We start from the raw sequence: 16,718 nt of genomic DNA, 5'->3' as shown, positions 1-16,718 counted from the left end.
GAGAGGGAGCGCAAGCAGGGGGAGTGGAAGAGGGAGAGGGAGAAGCAGGTTCCCTGCTGAGCAGGTAGTATGATGAGCAGGTAGTCTGATGCCCTGCGGTGTTCAATTCCAGGACCCTCAGATCATGACCTGAGCTGAAGGCAGTCACTTAACCGTCTGAGCCACCCAGCTGCCCCTCAGATCTAACTTTAAAGTTCATTTATCCGGGACCAAAAGAGAATCTGACCTAGGAGTAATTTCCCCCCATTACGGAGGCAAGTCTTAGTTTTCTAAAGATTATTTTTTTTTTTAATTTGACAGAGAGAGAAAGCACAGGGAGGCAGAGAGGCAGGCAGAGAGAGAGGGGGAAGCAGGCTCCCCGCTGAACAGAGAGCCCGATGCCAATGCCGGGCTCTATCTCAGGAACCTGAGACCATGACCTGATTTGAACTCAGAGGCTAACCCACTGAGCCACCCAGGCACCCCCTTAATAATCTAAAGAGTATGTGTGAATTCTCAAGTTTTCCACCCTGGCTGTTAGGAGCAGGGACTATCTCTGGCCTTCGGTGAGCTCCAAGAAGTGTTTACTTTTTCCTATAATCTTTTCAGGTGGTTCTTGTGTAACTTCCTCACACGAGTTCACTGAGAGCACTCAGCTGAATATTAAAGGGGCCCATCTGTACATCTCCAGATTTGTCCCTCTGATCCTCTGCTCTGCTGTGTACATGCTGTTGACCTTGGCTCCCTTGGTCGTGCAATTCCATCTCCTCAACCCAGAAGATGGCCAGGCTCCGCTTGCGCTCCCAGTTCCTGGAGTCCCGGAAATGTAGTGTAGCCAGTAAGCTGAAGGCAGCTCGAGTTTTATCTCACTTGCTTTCCATCTCAGAGATCACTGTCCTTGGTTGCCTAGGATCAGTATCTTGAATGCTCCCGTTTCCTACATTTTGTGCAGTTGTTTTTAATTGTTTCGGGTGGGAGAGTAAATCAGATCCTTGATATTCCATATTGACTAGAAGCAGAAGCTGTCTTAAAAAAAAAAAAAAAGCATCATATATTAAATCATTGGGATAGAATTAAGTTAGAGTGTCTTAAACAACAAACAAACAAACAAATAAACACTAGGACAGTACTTGTCTTGGTTCCGGCTGCTGTAACAAAAATCATGGACTGGGTGGCTTAGAAATTTCTTTCTCACAGTCTGGAGGTTGGAAGTCCCAGATCAGGGTGCCCAGCATGGTCAGGCTCCTCTGAAAGCCCTCATCTGGGTTGCAGACTGCTTGCTAATTTCTTGTGTAACAGTGAGCTCGCTCTCCATCCTCTTCGTACACAAGCCCTGATTCCATTCATGAGGACTCCTCCCTCATGACCCAGTCCTCTCCCGAAGGTCTCTCCCCCAAATACCATCCCACTTTAGGGATTAGACCTCAACATATAATTTTTGGGGAGAGACAAACATTCAGTCCATAATAACACCAAAAGCAGATTTTATTACTCCATATAAAGAATGCCTTTCTATAGCCAGTTATACAAAAATGGAATAGTTTTGCCCTGAAAAGAAATATGTTCCCTGACACAAAGTGTTATAGACAAGAGGTGATAAGCATTGTCTGAATAGTGTAGAAGATATGCAGGTATGGTCAACAGCTACAGCCTACAGGCCAAATCCCACCACCTGTTTTTTTTAAATAAAGTTTTATTGGCACGCAGCCATACCCATTTTTTAATACCTATTGTGTATGTGTATCATCCTTTCCTGATCTTCATAGCCTTCATGAAGGCCATGCCCTTCAAAGCCCCAAATTTCTTATCTTTCTCAGAAAAAAATTGCCAACCTTGGATTAAAGCATCAGATACGGCTGATGTGACAAAATGGCTTCTTTGATCCCTTTTCAACTTGTGATTCTATAAGTCTGTGAAGGCAGGGAGCAAGTTTATTGTTAATGCAGAATTTGCATCTTCCTCCATTACCTATCTGTATTGACTTGAACATACTCTTCTCCCCATCTCACGTCCTTCCGTACAGTTGATCCTCCCCAAATATCCCTATGTTTGTCCTTCAGCTTTACATCTCTCCACCACTTACATATTCCTTGTAATGTGGTATCATTCATTCCCTTTTCCCTACTAGTTCTACTTCTGCTTCTTTTTTTTCCTCCTTACCTTCCCTTTTATTCTTTTCCCTTCTCTTCCTTTCCTTCTTCTGTGTCCCCCTCCTCTTTCCCTTCTTCCTCCTTCTTCCTCTTCTCTTTTATTTGGTAATTATTAATCGAACACCATACCAGACAGTATTCTAGACACTGGGGCTATAGCGCTGACAAGATAATCTCTGCCAGGGGCATCTGGGTGGCTCAGGCATTAAGCGTCTGCCTTCGGCTTAGGTCATGATCCCCGGGTCCTGAGGTCGAGCCCCGAATCAGGCTCCCTGCTCAGCGGGAAGCCTGCTTCTCCCTCTGCCAGTCGCCCTGCTTGTGTCCCCTCTCTCACTCTGTCTCTCTCTGTCAAATAAATAAGTAAAAATCTTAAAAAAAAAAAAAAAGATAATCTCTGCCACAAAGCTTTCATTGGTAACCCAATCTTAAAAGCACACCCATAGTATGTTTTCAAGTCAAAAATAAATGACTGTCACCAAAAAGTGTTTCAGAGAATCCAAGGAAAGACATGCTCACCAACTTTCATGTGCCAGAAAACAGAAAACATGGAATGATCATTCCCTAGCAAGGCAGGCTTGCTTCCACAACTCTTGTCAGCTTGCTCTCAATCTTAAGCGCAAAAACCTTCTGATAACAAAACATTTTATTTATTTATTTTTTAAAAAGACTTTATTTATTTATTTGACAGACAGAGATCACAAGTAGGCAGAGAGGCAGGCAGAGAGAGAGAGGAGGAAGCAGGCTCCCCGCCGAGCAGAGAGCCAATACAGGGTTCCATCCCAGGACCCTGGGATCATGACCTGAGCTGAAGGCAGAGGCTTTAACCTACTGAGCCACCCAGGCGCCCCAACAAAACATGTTAAATTTCAACCAGAATGAGAGTGAGAAAAAAATTGGGCACCACTGCCCCCAAAGAACAATCTCAAGGTCACATGTGATTTTGTATATGTCCCAGGTCGAAATGTTCTCACCTGCAGTTGCTGAAAGAGGCTTTCTTTGGAGCATGAAGGTACACTTACCGAAAGGGCACTGAGAACATGAAATAAATGATATTTCAGGACCTACCAGTGCCCCACAGCCGATCTTCCACATTTTATTAAAAACTAAAAATAACTTATATTTCAATCTCTGTGCAAAATCTCCCCAACTCTAGTTTTTAATTAATTAAAAAAAGAAAGAAAGAAAAAAAAAACCCTCTCCTTTAGGAGAATGTACTTTTTTTTTCGTAAAATCATTGTCAATTTTTTTTTCCAACAGCTTGCATTAGTAGAGAATTAATATAAAGTATGATTCTGGAAAATGAGCCAGGTTAATTATAGAGAATCCGTAACTGTGATACATTTAACCCCAGTAATTTAACAATGACTTCATCTCTAAAGTGAGTTTTGTGCTTTGGACTTCAAACTCCGGCTGACAGAAAAGTTCTCAGATGGAATGGCTGCAAAGCCCTCACGTTGTTTCCGACACAGGGACCTACTGTTTGCCAAACGTGCTTGATCTTTGCCTCTTTGTTCTGTTCCTGAATCCTGCTGCCGTCTGTTCCATTTCTCTGGGCATGCAGTTTACACTGTTGGTAAAATACTTTCAAATTGAAATGTCTGTTCAGGAAAGGTATTCAGGAGGTCGGATGAATAGATACCTTGACATTCCAAAATCAACTGCTGAGTAAGGAAATGGTTCTAAGCTTGCTCATTATTTCTTTCTACTTCATTTGAACAGAACATCTTAAATTTAGCTATTTTTCTGAAAACATAAGATACTGTGTAAGGTTATCAAAAGTTCTCTTACCTGCTGGAAATGGAATTTCTGCTGATAAAGATTAAACAAATGCTACGAAAAAGCTACTGAATTTAATGTAATATGCAAAGGAGTTTTGTTATTATATGCACTTCTTACTTTCAAGATAGGAATATTTCTGATTAATTTTTTGGTTATGATTAAGTGTGTTTGCTGTGAATTCTTATTTAATAAGCCTGATTACTTGAAAACTGTCATTTCCCACCTTGAAATCTATAATCTTTTGTGCAACTTCTTTTTTTTTTTAAGAATTTATTTATTTATTTGACAGAGAGAGATCAAAAGTAGGCAGAAAGGCAGGCAGAGAGAGAGGAGGAAGCAGGCTTCTTGCCCAGCAGAGAGCCTGATACAGGACTTGATCCCAGGACCCTGAGATCATGACCTGAGCAGAGACTTAACCCACTGAGCCACCCAGGGACCCTTGTGCGACTTTTGTATAAACTTCTATAGCGTATATGATTACACATGGAAATTTAAAATGTTAAGACATGCGTTATATGCAAAAATTAATCCCAAAACCTAAATGCAAGAGCTAAAGCAATGAAACACTTAGAAGAAAACACATGACTAAGTATTGGTGGCTTTGTATTAGTTAATGATTTCATAGGTATGACACCCAAAGCACAAGCAGCAGAAGAAGAAATAGATAAATTGGATTCCATCAAAAGTTTAAATATATGACATCTAGAGTAATTAAAAAAAAGACAATACAAACATTAGTCATGTAAAGGACACCAATTATCAAGACAATGAAAAGATAACCCACAGTACGGGCTAAAAATATTTACAAATTATATATCCGATAAGGGACTTGTATCCAGTTATAAAGAACTCTTACAACTCAAAATTAAAGAATGACTAATAACCCAATTAAAAAAATAGGCAAAAGAGCTGAAGACATTTCTCCCAAGAAAATATACAAATGGCCAATGCACACATGAAAGCGTCAGTAGTCATTAGGGAAATGCAAATCAAAATCATAATGAAAAACTATTTCACACTACTAGGGTGATCAGAATTAAAAAAAAAAAAACAGAAAGTAATGTGTTAGTGAGGACACAGAGGAACTGGAATCCTTTGACACTGCTGGTGTGAATGCAAGACAGTGTAGTTGCTTCGGAAAACAGATTAGTAGTTCCTCAAAAATGTAAACATAAAATTACCATTTTATTCAGCAATTCATTTCCTACCCAAAAGAGCTGAAAAAAAGGTGTTCAAATGAAAACTTGTACATGAATGTCCATGGTAGCACTATTCACAATAGCCCAAAGGTATAAATAACCCAAATTTCCATCAGCTGATGGTTAGATGAACAAAATGTGGTTTATCTGTACGATGGCCTATCTGCTTGCAACTGATCATAATAAAGAACTGATATGTAATACAACTTTGAAAACATCACACCAAGTGAAAGAAATCAAACTTAAAAGGTGACCTATTGTATAATTCCATTTATACAAAATGTCCAAACTAGGCAAATCCATAGAGACAAAAAATAGATTACTGGTTGCCAGAATAGGAGGAGGGTCTGGAGGAATGACCACTAATATACATGGGATTTCTTTTTGGGGTGATGAAAATGTTCTGGAATAAGGTAGTGGTGATAGATGGACAGCTTTGGGTACACACTAAAAACCATTGAGTTGTATACTTCTAAAAAGTTGAATTTAAGCATTCTAATTATATCTCCATCAAAAAATTGTCTGAAAAAAACTGGTAGAATATGATTGAGATCAAACCCATATAGACTATGCAATCAAATTAACCTGGTCTGGTTTATAGACATCACAATGACAGCCAAGTAATTATTATTTTTTTAAAAGATTTATTTGTTTATTTGAGAGAGCATGCTCACCCATGTGTGGGTTGGGGGAGGGACAGTGGGGGAGAATCTCAAGCAGATTCTCTGCTAAGCATGGACTTGAAGCTAGAAGTGAGGCTCCATCCCAGGACCCATGAGATGGTGACCTAAGCTGAAATCACAAGTCGGACACTTAACCTGCTGAGCCACCCAGGCACCCCAGCACAGTAATTCTTTATAATGCTGTTATGTGTATATTTACCTGGCTTAAATTTTTTTTCCTGGCTTAAAATTTTAAGTATAAAATTATAATTCGTTTACTACACTCACGTTAACCTGGGAGAAAAATGAAGTTGCAATTTATGAAAATCAGAAAGAAAGAGGCTGTTGGTGGTTCCAACAAAATTCATCAACTTGAAAATAATTTTCATAAAATACTAACAAATATTTTTGAGCCTTTGCCATTTGTAAGAGAATGTGATAGGCATTTTGATAGATTATCTACTATAAGGCAACACTGTGCTAGGCTCCATGGGGCTTATATGAGAATTGAATGACAGTCCTTGCTCGAAATCTGTTTAAGGAAACAAGACTAACATAGCTGAAACAGTAAAGGAGCAAGTGTGTCAAATATTTTAGGACTGAACGGAGCATACAGACTCCTGGAATAACAACGCTGAATGTTCCTTAGGACTCATTTATTTTAAACTTCTCTTTTTGCAGGTCCGGACTTTAGGAAGTAAGTACCCTAAAGTTCCAAAAGGGAGAAAAGACATCAATTCATTCACTGGATATTTAGTGAGGGCTTACTATGTGCCAGGCATCTAAATATCAGTGGATATTTGATATCAAAATGGAAATCATTACAAAAATAAAAGTAAGACACAGTTTGGCTATGTTCCTCTATCATTATGTATGCAAAGGAAATAAAAGGAGTAAGATTAATAGCTGGTCTTTTCATTATTGAACCTCCTCAGTTCAGTCCTATCCTATGATATCATATGAATACTCTGAATGGAGAAGTAATGAAATTGGTGGTTAGGAAGCACCAGTGTTTCTCAAGGGGCCCATGTTGAAACATACATACAGGCACCCCTGGGTGGCTCAATCATTAAGCGGCTGCCTTCGACTCAGCTGATGGTCTCAGGGTCCTGGGATCAAGCCCCATATCGGGCTCTCTGCTCAGCAGGAAGCCTGCTTCTCCCTCTCCCGCTCCCCCTGCTTGTGTTCCCTCTCTCGCTGTGTCTCTCTCTGTCAAATAAATAAACAAATAAATAAATGGAATCTTTAAAAAAATTTTATTTTTCTATTATCAAAGAGATATTGAAATTGGATGCTGTAAGCATTTAAATCAGAACTTTATGCTATTTTTCAGGACAAACAGCTCAGATTAAATTACCATTTAACTTTACAATTAATTTTTTCCCCAGAAGGAACATAATGGATTCTGGTCAGAGACTGACCAAGGTCCTCGTCTTCAATTACTGGCTGTCTGACCTTGGATGAGTCATTTAATCTCTCAGTTTTAGTTTCCTTACCTGTAAAAGAGCGGTAGCAATATTTCCTGTTTTGTTGGGTTGTCCTGAGTTTAAATAAAGTAATGTAAATAAATTTTAGCTTTGTCCCTGGTACATCAGAATCTTCGATTAATGTTAAGTATGATCCTTGGGGAACAGGTGAATGAATCAGCCTTTCTCTCCCGTTACAATTCACAAGCAGCCAAGGGGTTCTTGGAGATGGTAGATATATTTTTCCCTTAAAATGATACCTATCATTATTTTTTATGTCTCTAATTTTTTCACTGTTATTTTTCATTAACTATTTCGGAAAACAAAAATTAAAGATCTAAAAAAGTGTTAATTGAAAGATAGGATTTGAATGAGAGCAATACAACACTGTATGTAAAACAAGTCTGAAAGTGTTAACTTGCCGGGACCCAAATTCCTTCAGATCAGAGTGGAAGAAACTCCTGTTCTGAGAGCAGAGAGGACACTAAGCAGAAGGCAGGGGTCTGAGGAACCTGCCAGGGCAGAATGGGAGTTTCTTCAAAGCATAATGAGAAGCTTTGCTTCTAGTAACAGAAACCAACACTCATGAAATTGAAAATTCTGTGAATTGGCCAAAACAAGAGATAAGAAACCAAGGGACAATTTGATAGGAAGTCAAGGGATATATAGACAGTATATTAAACACTGTAGGTCATCTTGTGGTCTTTGCTCTTCAGCGAGTAGACATCCTTTCAAAGCTAAGGAAAACAAGGCACAAGAGGGTTTAATAATTTGCCACGAATCACTAACTTAATGTTCTTATTGTAGAAGTCAGTAGTAGATCCGGGCTAAACATTCCTCGCCATCAGCTTGCTGAGGGGGGTGAATTCCATAAAGACAAAAAGTAGATTAGCAATTTCTAGGGACTGTGGGTGCTAATGGGTATGGTGTTTCTTGATTAAATCAACGGGGATATGGTGGTGAAGACCATAGACATGCTTCCTGTCCTCATGGAGATTTGTATCTGTGAAGGAGATGAACCCCAAAACAATCATTGTGTTAAGTGCAGTGGTGAATGCAATGGTTGCAGAAGTGAAGGGAACTGGGTCCATGGCCCTTATGCAGGAAGTAACTTGTAAGAATGAGTAAGAGTCAGAGGAAGAAAGACAGGAAGCAGCAGGAGGTGAATTATGGTATTCCTGACAAAGTAAATAGTATATTCAAAGAAATGAAACAGCACATGGCATATATAGGACCTGAAAAGATTTAGATCAATGGGAACAAAGTGGGAAGAAAAGAGAGGCTCGGAAATGGGGGGTCAGACCACCCAGGGGCTCACAGAACACATTAGAGTTTGGTCTCTGTCCCAGAAATGATGGAGAACCATCAAAAGTTTTTAAGGAGGCAAGTGACAGGATCTGATTCATTTTTGAGAGATCACTGCCGAATGGGGAATAATCGATTAGGATGAGGCAAGCCTGGAGGCAGGAGACTAGTTAGGAGGGAGAATCTTGGCAGAGAGGTAATGGGACTGAACTGGGCTGGTAACTCTGTGGACAATGAGAGATAGAGAGTTGAAAGAGATAGTTTGGAAGTTGAATCAGCAGGATTTGTGATTAGTGGGAATGAGATATTAGAGGGATTCAAGGATTATTCCAAGGTTTCTGGCATGGGCAACTTGAACTCATTTATTGAGCCGAGAGCACAGAAGGGGAGGAGATTGGGAGATTTTAAGTTGGACGTGTCACTGAAGATCTCCGAATGAACAAGCCTAGTGGATGGTACGTATCTAAATGTCAGGAGAAGGACTAGCCTAGAGTCATGCACCTGTGAGTCGCTGTCAACCTAGAGATGGGAATGGAAGCCTCGGCAGGATGAGGTCCTGGGAAAGCAGAATGAGAAGCGAAGGATCTCATGAGGAGCTCATGAGGAGCACCCACAAGTAAGAAAAGGACAGAAGGGAGGAGCCTGCATAGGAGACCAAAGCCAAGAGGAAGGAGAAGAATCAGAGAACCATTGTGTCCCAGAAGCCAAGGAGAGGAAGAAGTGGTCAGATTTTTCAAATGCTGAAGACAAATCAATAGAATAAGGACTGAGAATTCTCTGTTGAATACACTGACAAGGAACTTTGAGATTTCAGTGGAAACCCAGGTTCCAGTAAGTAGAGGAGTGATCTGAAGATAAGACGGTGGGAACAATTCTTTGAAGACATGAGTCTGTGACATAGCTGCACAGAAATGTGGAATCAAATGGAGTTTTCTTAAAAGAAACCAAAAGGGTGGGAGAGAGTTAGGTAATTAAATGACGAAAAGACAAAAAATTAGCCAATAAAGAGGGGGAGGTTGAAGATGTAAGAGAGATGGATTTTAATATATGGATTTTAATATATGTCTTCTAGAAGACAGGAGGGAGTCTTTCACTTTAGGTAGAAGAACGAGAGAGACCTCTCTTGATTTGAAACAGAGGGTGGAGGAGGAGAAGGTGTTCTGGACCTATTGAAGTAATGACCTTGTTGCATTTCCCACTTGAATAGCTGATCCATCAAAAACATAGCAAATAAAGCTATTGATTTTTACTCCTTCACACTGGATTTTTTTCTTACTATTTTTTTTTCTAGCCTTGAGGTATTTGGATATGCAATAAGAGGGAGAGGAATCAGAGAAAGCCGGAAGCATGCAGGTGTGTGTTTGTGTTTGTGTGCACGCACGCACGTGTGTCACTTCATTTTGTGCAGTAAGGGGAGTTATAGGAACAATTTCAGTTGTTTGAGCTGAGACACTTGTGGGCACACCTCCCCCAGGGGACGATCTGTCACCAAGTCTCCTGCACTGGCCTATCTGTGTAAACCAACTAGTATTTTACTGTTACGTACCAGTGTCACCGTCTCCCTTTCATCTAGCAGTTTGCTGACCCAACCTTAATTGTGAACTTCAAAGTAAAAACTCCACTGGAATGGTGGCACATTGGAAATGAAGTGAGCTTCTATGTCCCGGTGGCATAAAAATCTAATTGTACCCTGGAACAGCCCAAGCCCCCTTAATGCGGATAAGACAGCCTTCAACTGGCTTCAATAAAAAGGGGCTTAAATGGAAGGGAGTTGGCCTTGAGGAGAGCAGCCAGCACCGCGAGACTGAGAAGGCCATTGTTCTGCCTCCTCCCGGGCTTATGGAGATTGACAAGGCGTCTGCTGCTTTCCAGAGCTGACTGTTCTCAGGTCAGCCCTGCAAACACCCAGGGCTAGAACGTTCCCCCAGCTTCTGGCCAGTAGCCATCCAGGTGGTGGAGACTCAAAGACATAGGTAGAAGGTGTGGAAGAGCCCTCAGGAGGAACCTGGAGGGACGGTTTCCATCCCCTTTCAATCATATTTCATGATTCCTAACTCCAACCAAGGTTTTCTATGGTCCTCTGTGGAGTTCCTCTCCTACATTCAATCACTGACCACTTTCACAGTTACTGATTCACTTCATTCACTTAGTTTGGGACCAGAATCGATGGATATATACCACCCTACTTAGCATCTTGATCCTGCTTTCCCAGTTCGCACCCTATCTGCTAAACATATTATGTTGCTGTTAATGGCAAAATAGACTAAAAAAAATCAGTGATCACTGGTTTTCTTCACATGAAGATCAAGTTTTAATTTCAGGGATTTAAAAGATATGTTTTGAATAAATTACGTGCTCCATGCTTTGCTTCCGGACAGCCTGTGCAGCATAAAGTAGAGAGTCTGGCCCTGAAAACAGGAGACATGGATTTTAGATCTGAGTCTGCCGCTTGTGAGCTGTATGACCTTGGATAAATCACGTTAATTTTGTGGGGGTTTAAGTATTCTCACTTCAGAACTGGGGGGCGGGGAGGGGGTGTGGACTAACTGAATGGACCAGATTCCAAACTCAAGAGACCAGAGTTTTATCCTGGCTCTGTCATGTCGTGGCTGGTTGACATTAAGCAAGTGACTATTAACAATACTTTAAGACTTTAATGAAATAATGTACACAGAACCCTTAGCCTCATTCTCAGAATATAATAAGCATTCAACAAAGAATAGTTATTATGGTAATCATGATAATGATCTTAATTATTAAAGTTCTATTAGGGCTTTTTAAAAAAAATCCAAAAGGCAATGACTTCACTCTGAAATGTTGTGACCAATTGTTATGAATGTATTTTACTCATCTGATCCTGTCCTTCGGGGAATTATGAAACAGGATGAAATTACAAGAGCTTTGCGAAATATTTAGATTTATTATATAATATTACAGTAACATATTTAGCAAAAAATGTGGTTACAGACATGGTGATAAATACAGTCATGGATTGATTTTTCTGTTGTTGTCATCGTGTAATGCTTATTAGAAAAATCTTTAAAGGTTAAAGTTCACTCAGTAGTAGCACCAGGAGTGTGAAACAAGAGAGTGATTGGCTCTTTTAATTTTTTAAAAGATTTTATTTATTCATTTGAGAGAGAGAAACAGAGAGAGAGAGTGCACATGTACAAGTGGGGGAAGGGGTGGAGGGAGAGGGAGAAGCAGATGCCCCCCCCCCACCTCCCTAGAGTCGGGAGCCCAAGATCCATCCCAGGACTCAGAGATCATGACCCAAAGGCAGGTGTTTAACTATCTGGGCCACCCAGGTGCCCCATAATTTTAAAACTGATTTAGGATTTTCTTTTAATTCATAAGTTTTAAAATATTCTCCTTATACTGTTTAGGCCTAATTTAAAATTATTCTCAGATAATAATAAGTACTAGAAATAAGCTGTGTTTACTAGCTCTTCAGCTAGGACGGCAAGCTGATGTAGTTGATTGAATGAGTGGAGGATGTCCAATCTGTTTATGTTTGAGGCACCACTCCAGGTGTGGGGATAGAGCTGTGAATAAAACAGACCAGAGCCCTGTCCTCACAAAACTGACCTTCTCCTGGGGTTTTCCTTCTGTCAGGATGCCAGCCCTCATAGAGGGTCCATCTGCCAGGCTCTGGTAACAAGAATTGGGAGACCACACCAGTACTCATTAAAAAAGAATACCATTGCTGACTGTCGATTTTCACCAAGGGGAAGGCGTGGGAGAACCCAGGACTGTGCTGAATGTACCAATATCACCAAAGAGCACTGCTCCCCCCTCGGATAGTCAATGGGCCACACGTGGCTACTGAGCACTTGAACTGTGACCAGTCCGTATAAAGTATATCAAATACACATTGAATTTTGAAGACTTCATGGGAAAATGAGATGTAAAAGATCTCATTAAACATTTCATACTGATGGCATGTTGAAACAATAATATAAACATATTCGGTTAAATAGAATATATTTTAAAGATTCATTTCATATTTCTTTTTAGCTTTTAGTGTTGGTTTTTTTTTTAAGATTTTATTTATTCATTTGAGAGAGAGACAGTGAGAGAGAATATGAGAGGCGAGAAGATCAGAGGGAGAAGCAGACTCCCCATGGAGCTGGGAGCCCGGTGCGGGACTCGATCCCAGGACTCCAGGACCGTGACCTGAGCGGAAGGCAGTTGCTCAACCAACTGAGCCACCCAGGTGCCCCTCTTTTTAGCTTTTAAAAATGTGGCTACTAGGACCTTTTAATATTATTCATGTGGCTCTCCTATTCCTGTATAATGGTGCTGATACAGCGTCTGGGCTCGAGTCTATGGAACGCCATAAACGTCTTAGCCCATGCAGATAGGAGACCACACTGTCAAAAAGCCAGAATATGCTGGCTGCTCCTTCTTCTCCTTCCTCTCCCTACTCCTCCCCCCTCCCCCCCCTCCCCCTTTCCCCTCCCCTTCTTTCCCCCCCATCCCCCCCCCTTCTTCTTCCTCCTCTTTCTTTTCTTTTAGATCCTGCCTGATCCCTGTCTGGAATTCCTCCTTTTAGATACCTTCCTTGGAGCTCTTCATGGGCTGTTTGCCCGACTTCAAAACTGGCCCATCGTATCAGAACCCTCCATTCAGAGTCCCTTCCCTGCAAAGCAGTCTACTTTCTAAGATGTTGCTAGATTCTGATAGCTTAGGGTATCATCCTTCAAGATGCCTCCATTAAATGCATGTATCCTGTAATAAAATATCTTAGCTGAGAGAAGTTCATCTCAAGTAGTGGCCCGTTTGTGCCTAATAACAAAGCTGGAGCACTTTTCCTTCATGCCGCAGTAGCCACAGAAACAGGGAGAGGATGATCCCACCTTGTCCACAACAGTCCGCAGAGATCAGCGCAGGCCAAGTTCTCCCTATAAATAGTCGCCCCCTGGTGTTCATACACCATTTCACAGTCCACAAAGTGCTTCCACAATGTGCTATTTTAGCCTCCAACCGTTCCATGAAATAGGTAAGGTTGAACTTCTGAGTTGCTTTATAGGGAAGATTTTTTAAATGAAGCCAAGAGGCAATAAAACTTTTAAATGAAGCCTGTGGAGGAGTCTGGGGGTGGGGGGGGAGTGGGAGGGGGTCCCAGATGATCAGAGGGAAGTACAGAACAGTGTGGGGAAAAAGGGACTAGGAAGGTCCTAAACATCTTCGTTTGGTTAGATTGGATTAGAACATTATGGGTGGGGCATACGGTGCATCCCAGCGCTGACTTACTTAGATACTAAAGACAAATATCCTGATACAGAGGGCAGGGAAAGGGAAGCAACCATTAATGGAACAGGAAAAAAATACAGAAGGCACTCCAAATCAACAAAGGGGAAAATGGAACATATATTAAGTTGTAATGAGCAAAAATTGAGAAAAAAAAAAAGAGGAAACAAAAATCTAAATTAAATTGATTAATAGAGGGGCACCTGGGGTGACTCTGTCCTTCAGCTAAGGTCATGATGCCAGAGTCCTGGGATTGAGCCCAGCATTGTTTTGGCTTTGGGACTTCCTGCTCAGCGGGGAGCCTGCTTCTCCCTCTGCCCCACCCCCTGCTCTCTTTTGCTCTCTCTTTCTTTCTTTCTTTTTTATTTTATACAAGTCCCCCCCCCCCAGAGATTTTATTTATTTGACAGAGAGAGATCACAAGTAGGCAGAGAGGCAGGCAGAGGCTCTCTCTCTCTTTCAAATAAATAAATACATCTATCTTTTTAAAATTTGATCAATAGAGAATAAAATAAGAACATTAGATGTGATGAACTGAAAGTACCATTAACAAACAGAAACTGCCAGATTTGGTTAAAAAAACAAAATTCAGGAATGCCTGGGTCACTCAGTTGGTTATTCGGCTCAGGTCATGATCTCAGGGTCCTAGGATCAAGTCCCATATCGGGCTCCTTGCTCAGTGGGGAGCCTGCTTCTCTCTCTGGCTCTGCCTGCCACTCTGCCTACTTGTGCTCTCTCTCTCCGACAAATAAGTAAATGAAAAGCAAAATTCAGCTGTATAATAGTCACAAAGAACATGCCTACACAAAGTAGCAAAGAAAGGGTATGCAAAGATAAAGAAATTATGGAGTTGGTGGTATTAGTATCAGACAAGTGAAATTAAGGCGAAAGCACCAAACAAGATGAAGAACACCAAGCAAGGGCATAAAATTATGTCAATAAATTTACAAAATTTAAAATTTATTTATAGGAATGAAAATAACAAAAGTTTAACACAGACTTAGCTATCATTAGAGAAAGAAATTTAATTAAAGGAGAGCTAAGTATCTTAAATCTAAAATCTAGTTGACAAGATCAATGGCTCAATTGGTTAAGTGACTGCGTTCTGCTCAGGTCATGATCCCAGAGTCTCTGGATAGAATCTCGCATCGGGCTTCCAACTCCGTGGGGAGTCTGCTTCTCCCTCTGACCTTCTCACCTCTCTTCACTCTCTCTCAAATAAATAAATAAAATCCTAAAAAAAAAAATCAGTGAAATCGATACCTTACCTTCTTCACATACACTGCAAGAAGCAGAAGAAGCAAAATAAGGAAGGAGAAACAAGTCATATGCCCACATACAGGACAGAGTAAAGCAATAGTTAGAGATTACTTCTTGCAATTCTGTGTCAGCAATTTGAAAAATTTAGAGGAAATGAATGATTTCCTAAGTAAAAAAACTAAACAAAACAAAACCGTAAGTAGAATTGACCCCCCAAAGTAGTAGAAAATGTGAACAAATCAATCATTAGAGAAGAAACTGAAAAGGTGATTAAAAAAAAAAAAAACAACTATAAAAAAAGTCACCAAAACCATATGGATGGCTTCCCAGCTAAGTTTATCTGACTTTAAAAAAAGAGATAATTACAAAGTTATTTACCATTCCAGATGAAAGACTCCTAATTCATTGTATAAAACAGCAAGCTCTACTACTGAAACCTGGAAAATGGAGTATAACAACATGAAGAAAAGTACAGAATATGAATTACTTATGAATATATATTCAAAAACTCAAAATAAAATATTAGCAAACAAAATCCACATAGCAAAAGAATAATACATTATGACCAAACAGGATTTGTTTCAGAAATTAAAGAACGGTTCATTGCTGTATAATCTATTATGTAATCTATTCCATCAATAAAAGAGAAAAATGTAAGTGTTTCAAAAACGCTAAAAATTTATTTGTTGGATTTCAGCAGCCATTCCTGATAAAATGCCTTAAAAAAATAAGACTAGAAGGAAACTATTTAAATATCTTTAAGACTAACAAAGCCCAGTAAGCAAATATGCAATGGCAAAATCACAAAAACCATTTTAATCAAAAATAGGATAGCTACGAGCACCCATATTCTTTACGTTGTCTTATAAGTTTTGGCAGACAAAGAAATTAAAATAGTTGTCATCTATCTAGGCAAAAAATTTAGAAGACCCCCCAGTTTACACTAATATAAAATAAATTCCAGGAAGATTAAAATGTAACTCAATAAAGATAACACACAAAGAGATCTAGGTTAATGTATGTTCAGTCTCTCTCTATATAAATATTTTTTTTATTTTTAAGTAATCTCTATATCCAATGTGGGGCTCAAACTCACAACCCCAAGATCAAGAGTCACACACTCCAACGACTGAGCTGGCCCCAGTTCAGTCTAAAGGCTGAGGGGAAATCATCTTTTCTAGCCATGGCTGAAAAACTTCAAAACTCTCAAAGGAAAGATAAGTATATTTGACTATGTAACAATGCTAATCTCTGTATGACAGAAAATATGAATAAACCAATAGACAAACAGAAGACTTGAAATCACACACTTATTCTTTGGGGTTTTTCCTAGATGCGTTATTTACACACTCTGAGAGAGAAATGGCTACTTTCTCTGTGGAAAACAAATCTGATCAGAGCTGGAGAATCTCTGAGTAAAACCAAGCCATGTACACATAGAATTTTAGTATGGGGGGTCTTCATGACTATTTAAAGCCCATCCATTCACACCAAGTGTGGCCCATGCACCCTAAATTAAGAATTCCTCAATGACAACAATAAAAAAAAATAATTCCATTACAAATGGACAAACAACTTGGATAGACATTTCTCCAAAGGAGATATAAATATGGCCAACGGCATATAAAACAAAATGCTCAACATCACTAATTATCAAGAAAATTC

The sequence above is a fragment of the Mustela putorius genome, unplaced genomic scaffold (assembly GCF_011764305.1).
Source record: "Mustela putorius furo isolate JIRA1106 unplaced genomic scaffold, ASM1176430v1.1 tig00000083_pilon_pilon_pilon, whole genome shotgun sequence".
NCBI lineage: Eukaryota > Metazoa > Chordata > Mammalia > Carnivora > Mustelidae > Mustela > Mustela putorius.
The sequence above is the reverse complement of the archived record's forward strand: the minus strand, read 5'-3'. Positions refer to the sequence as shown.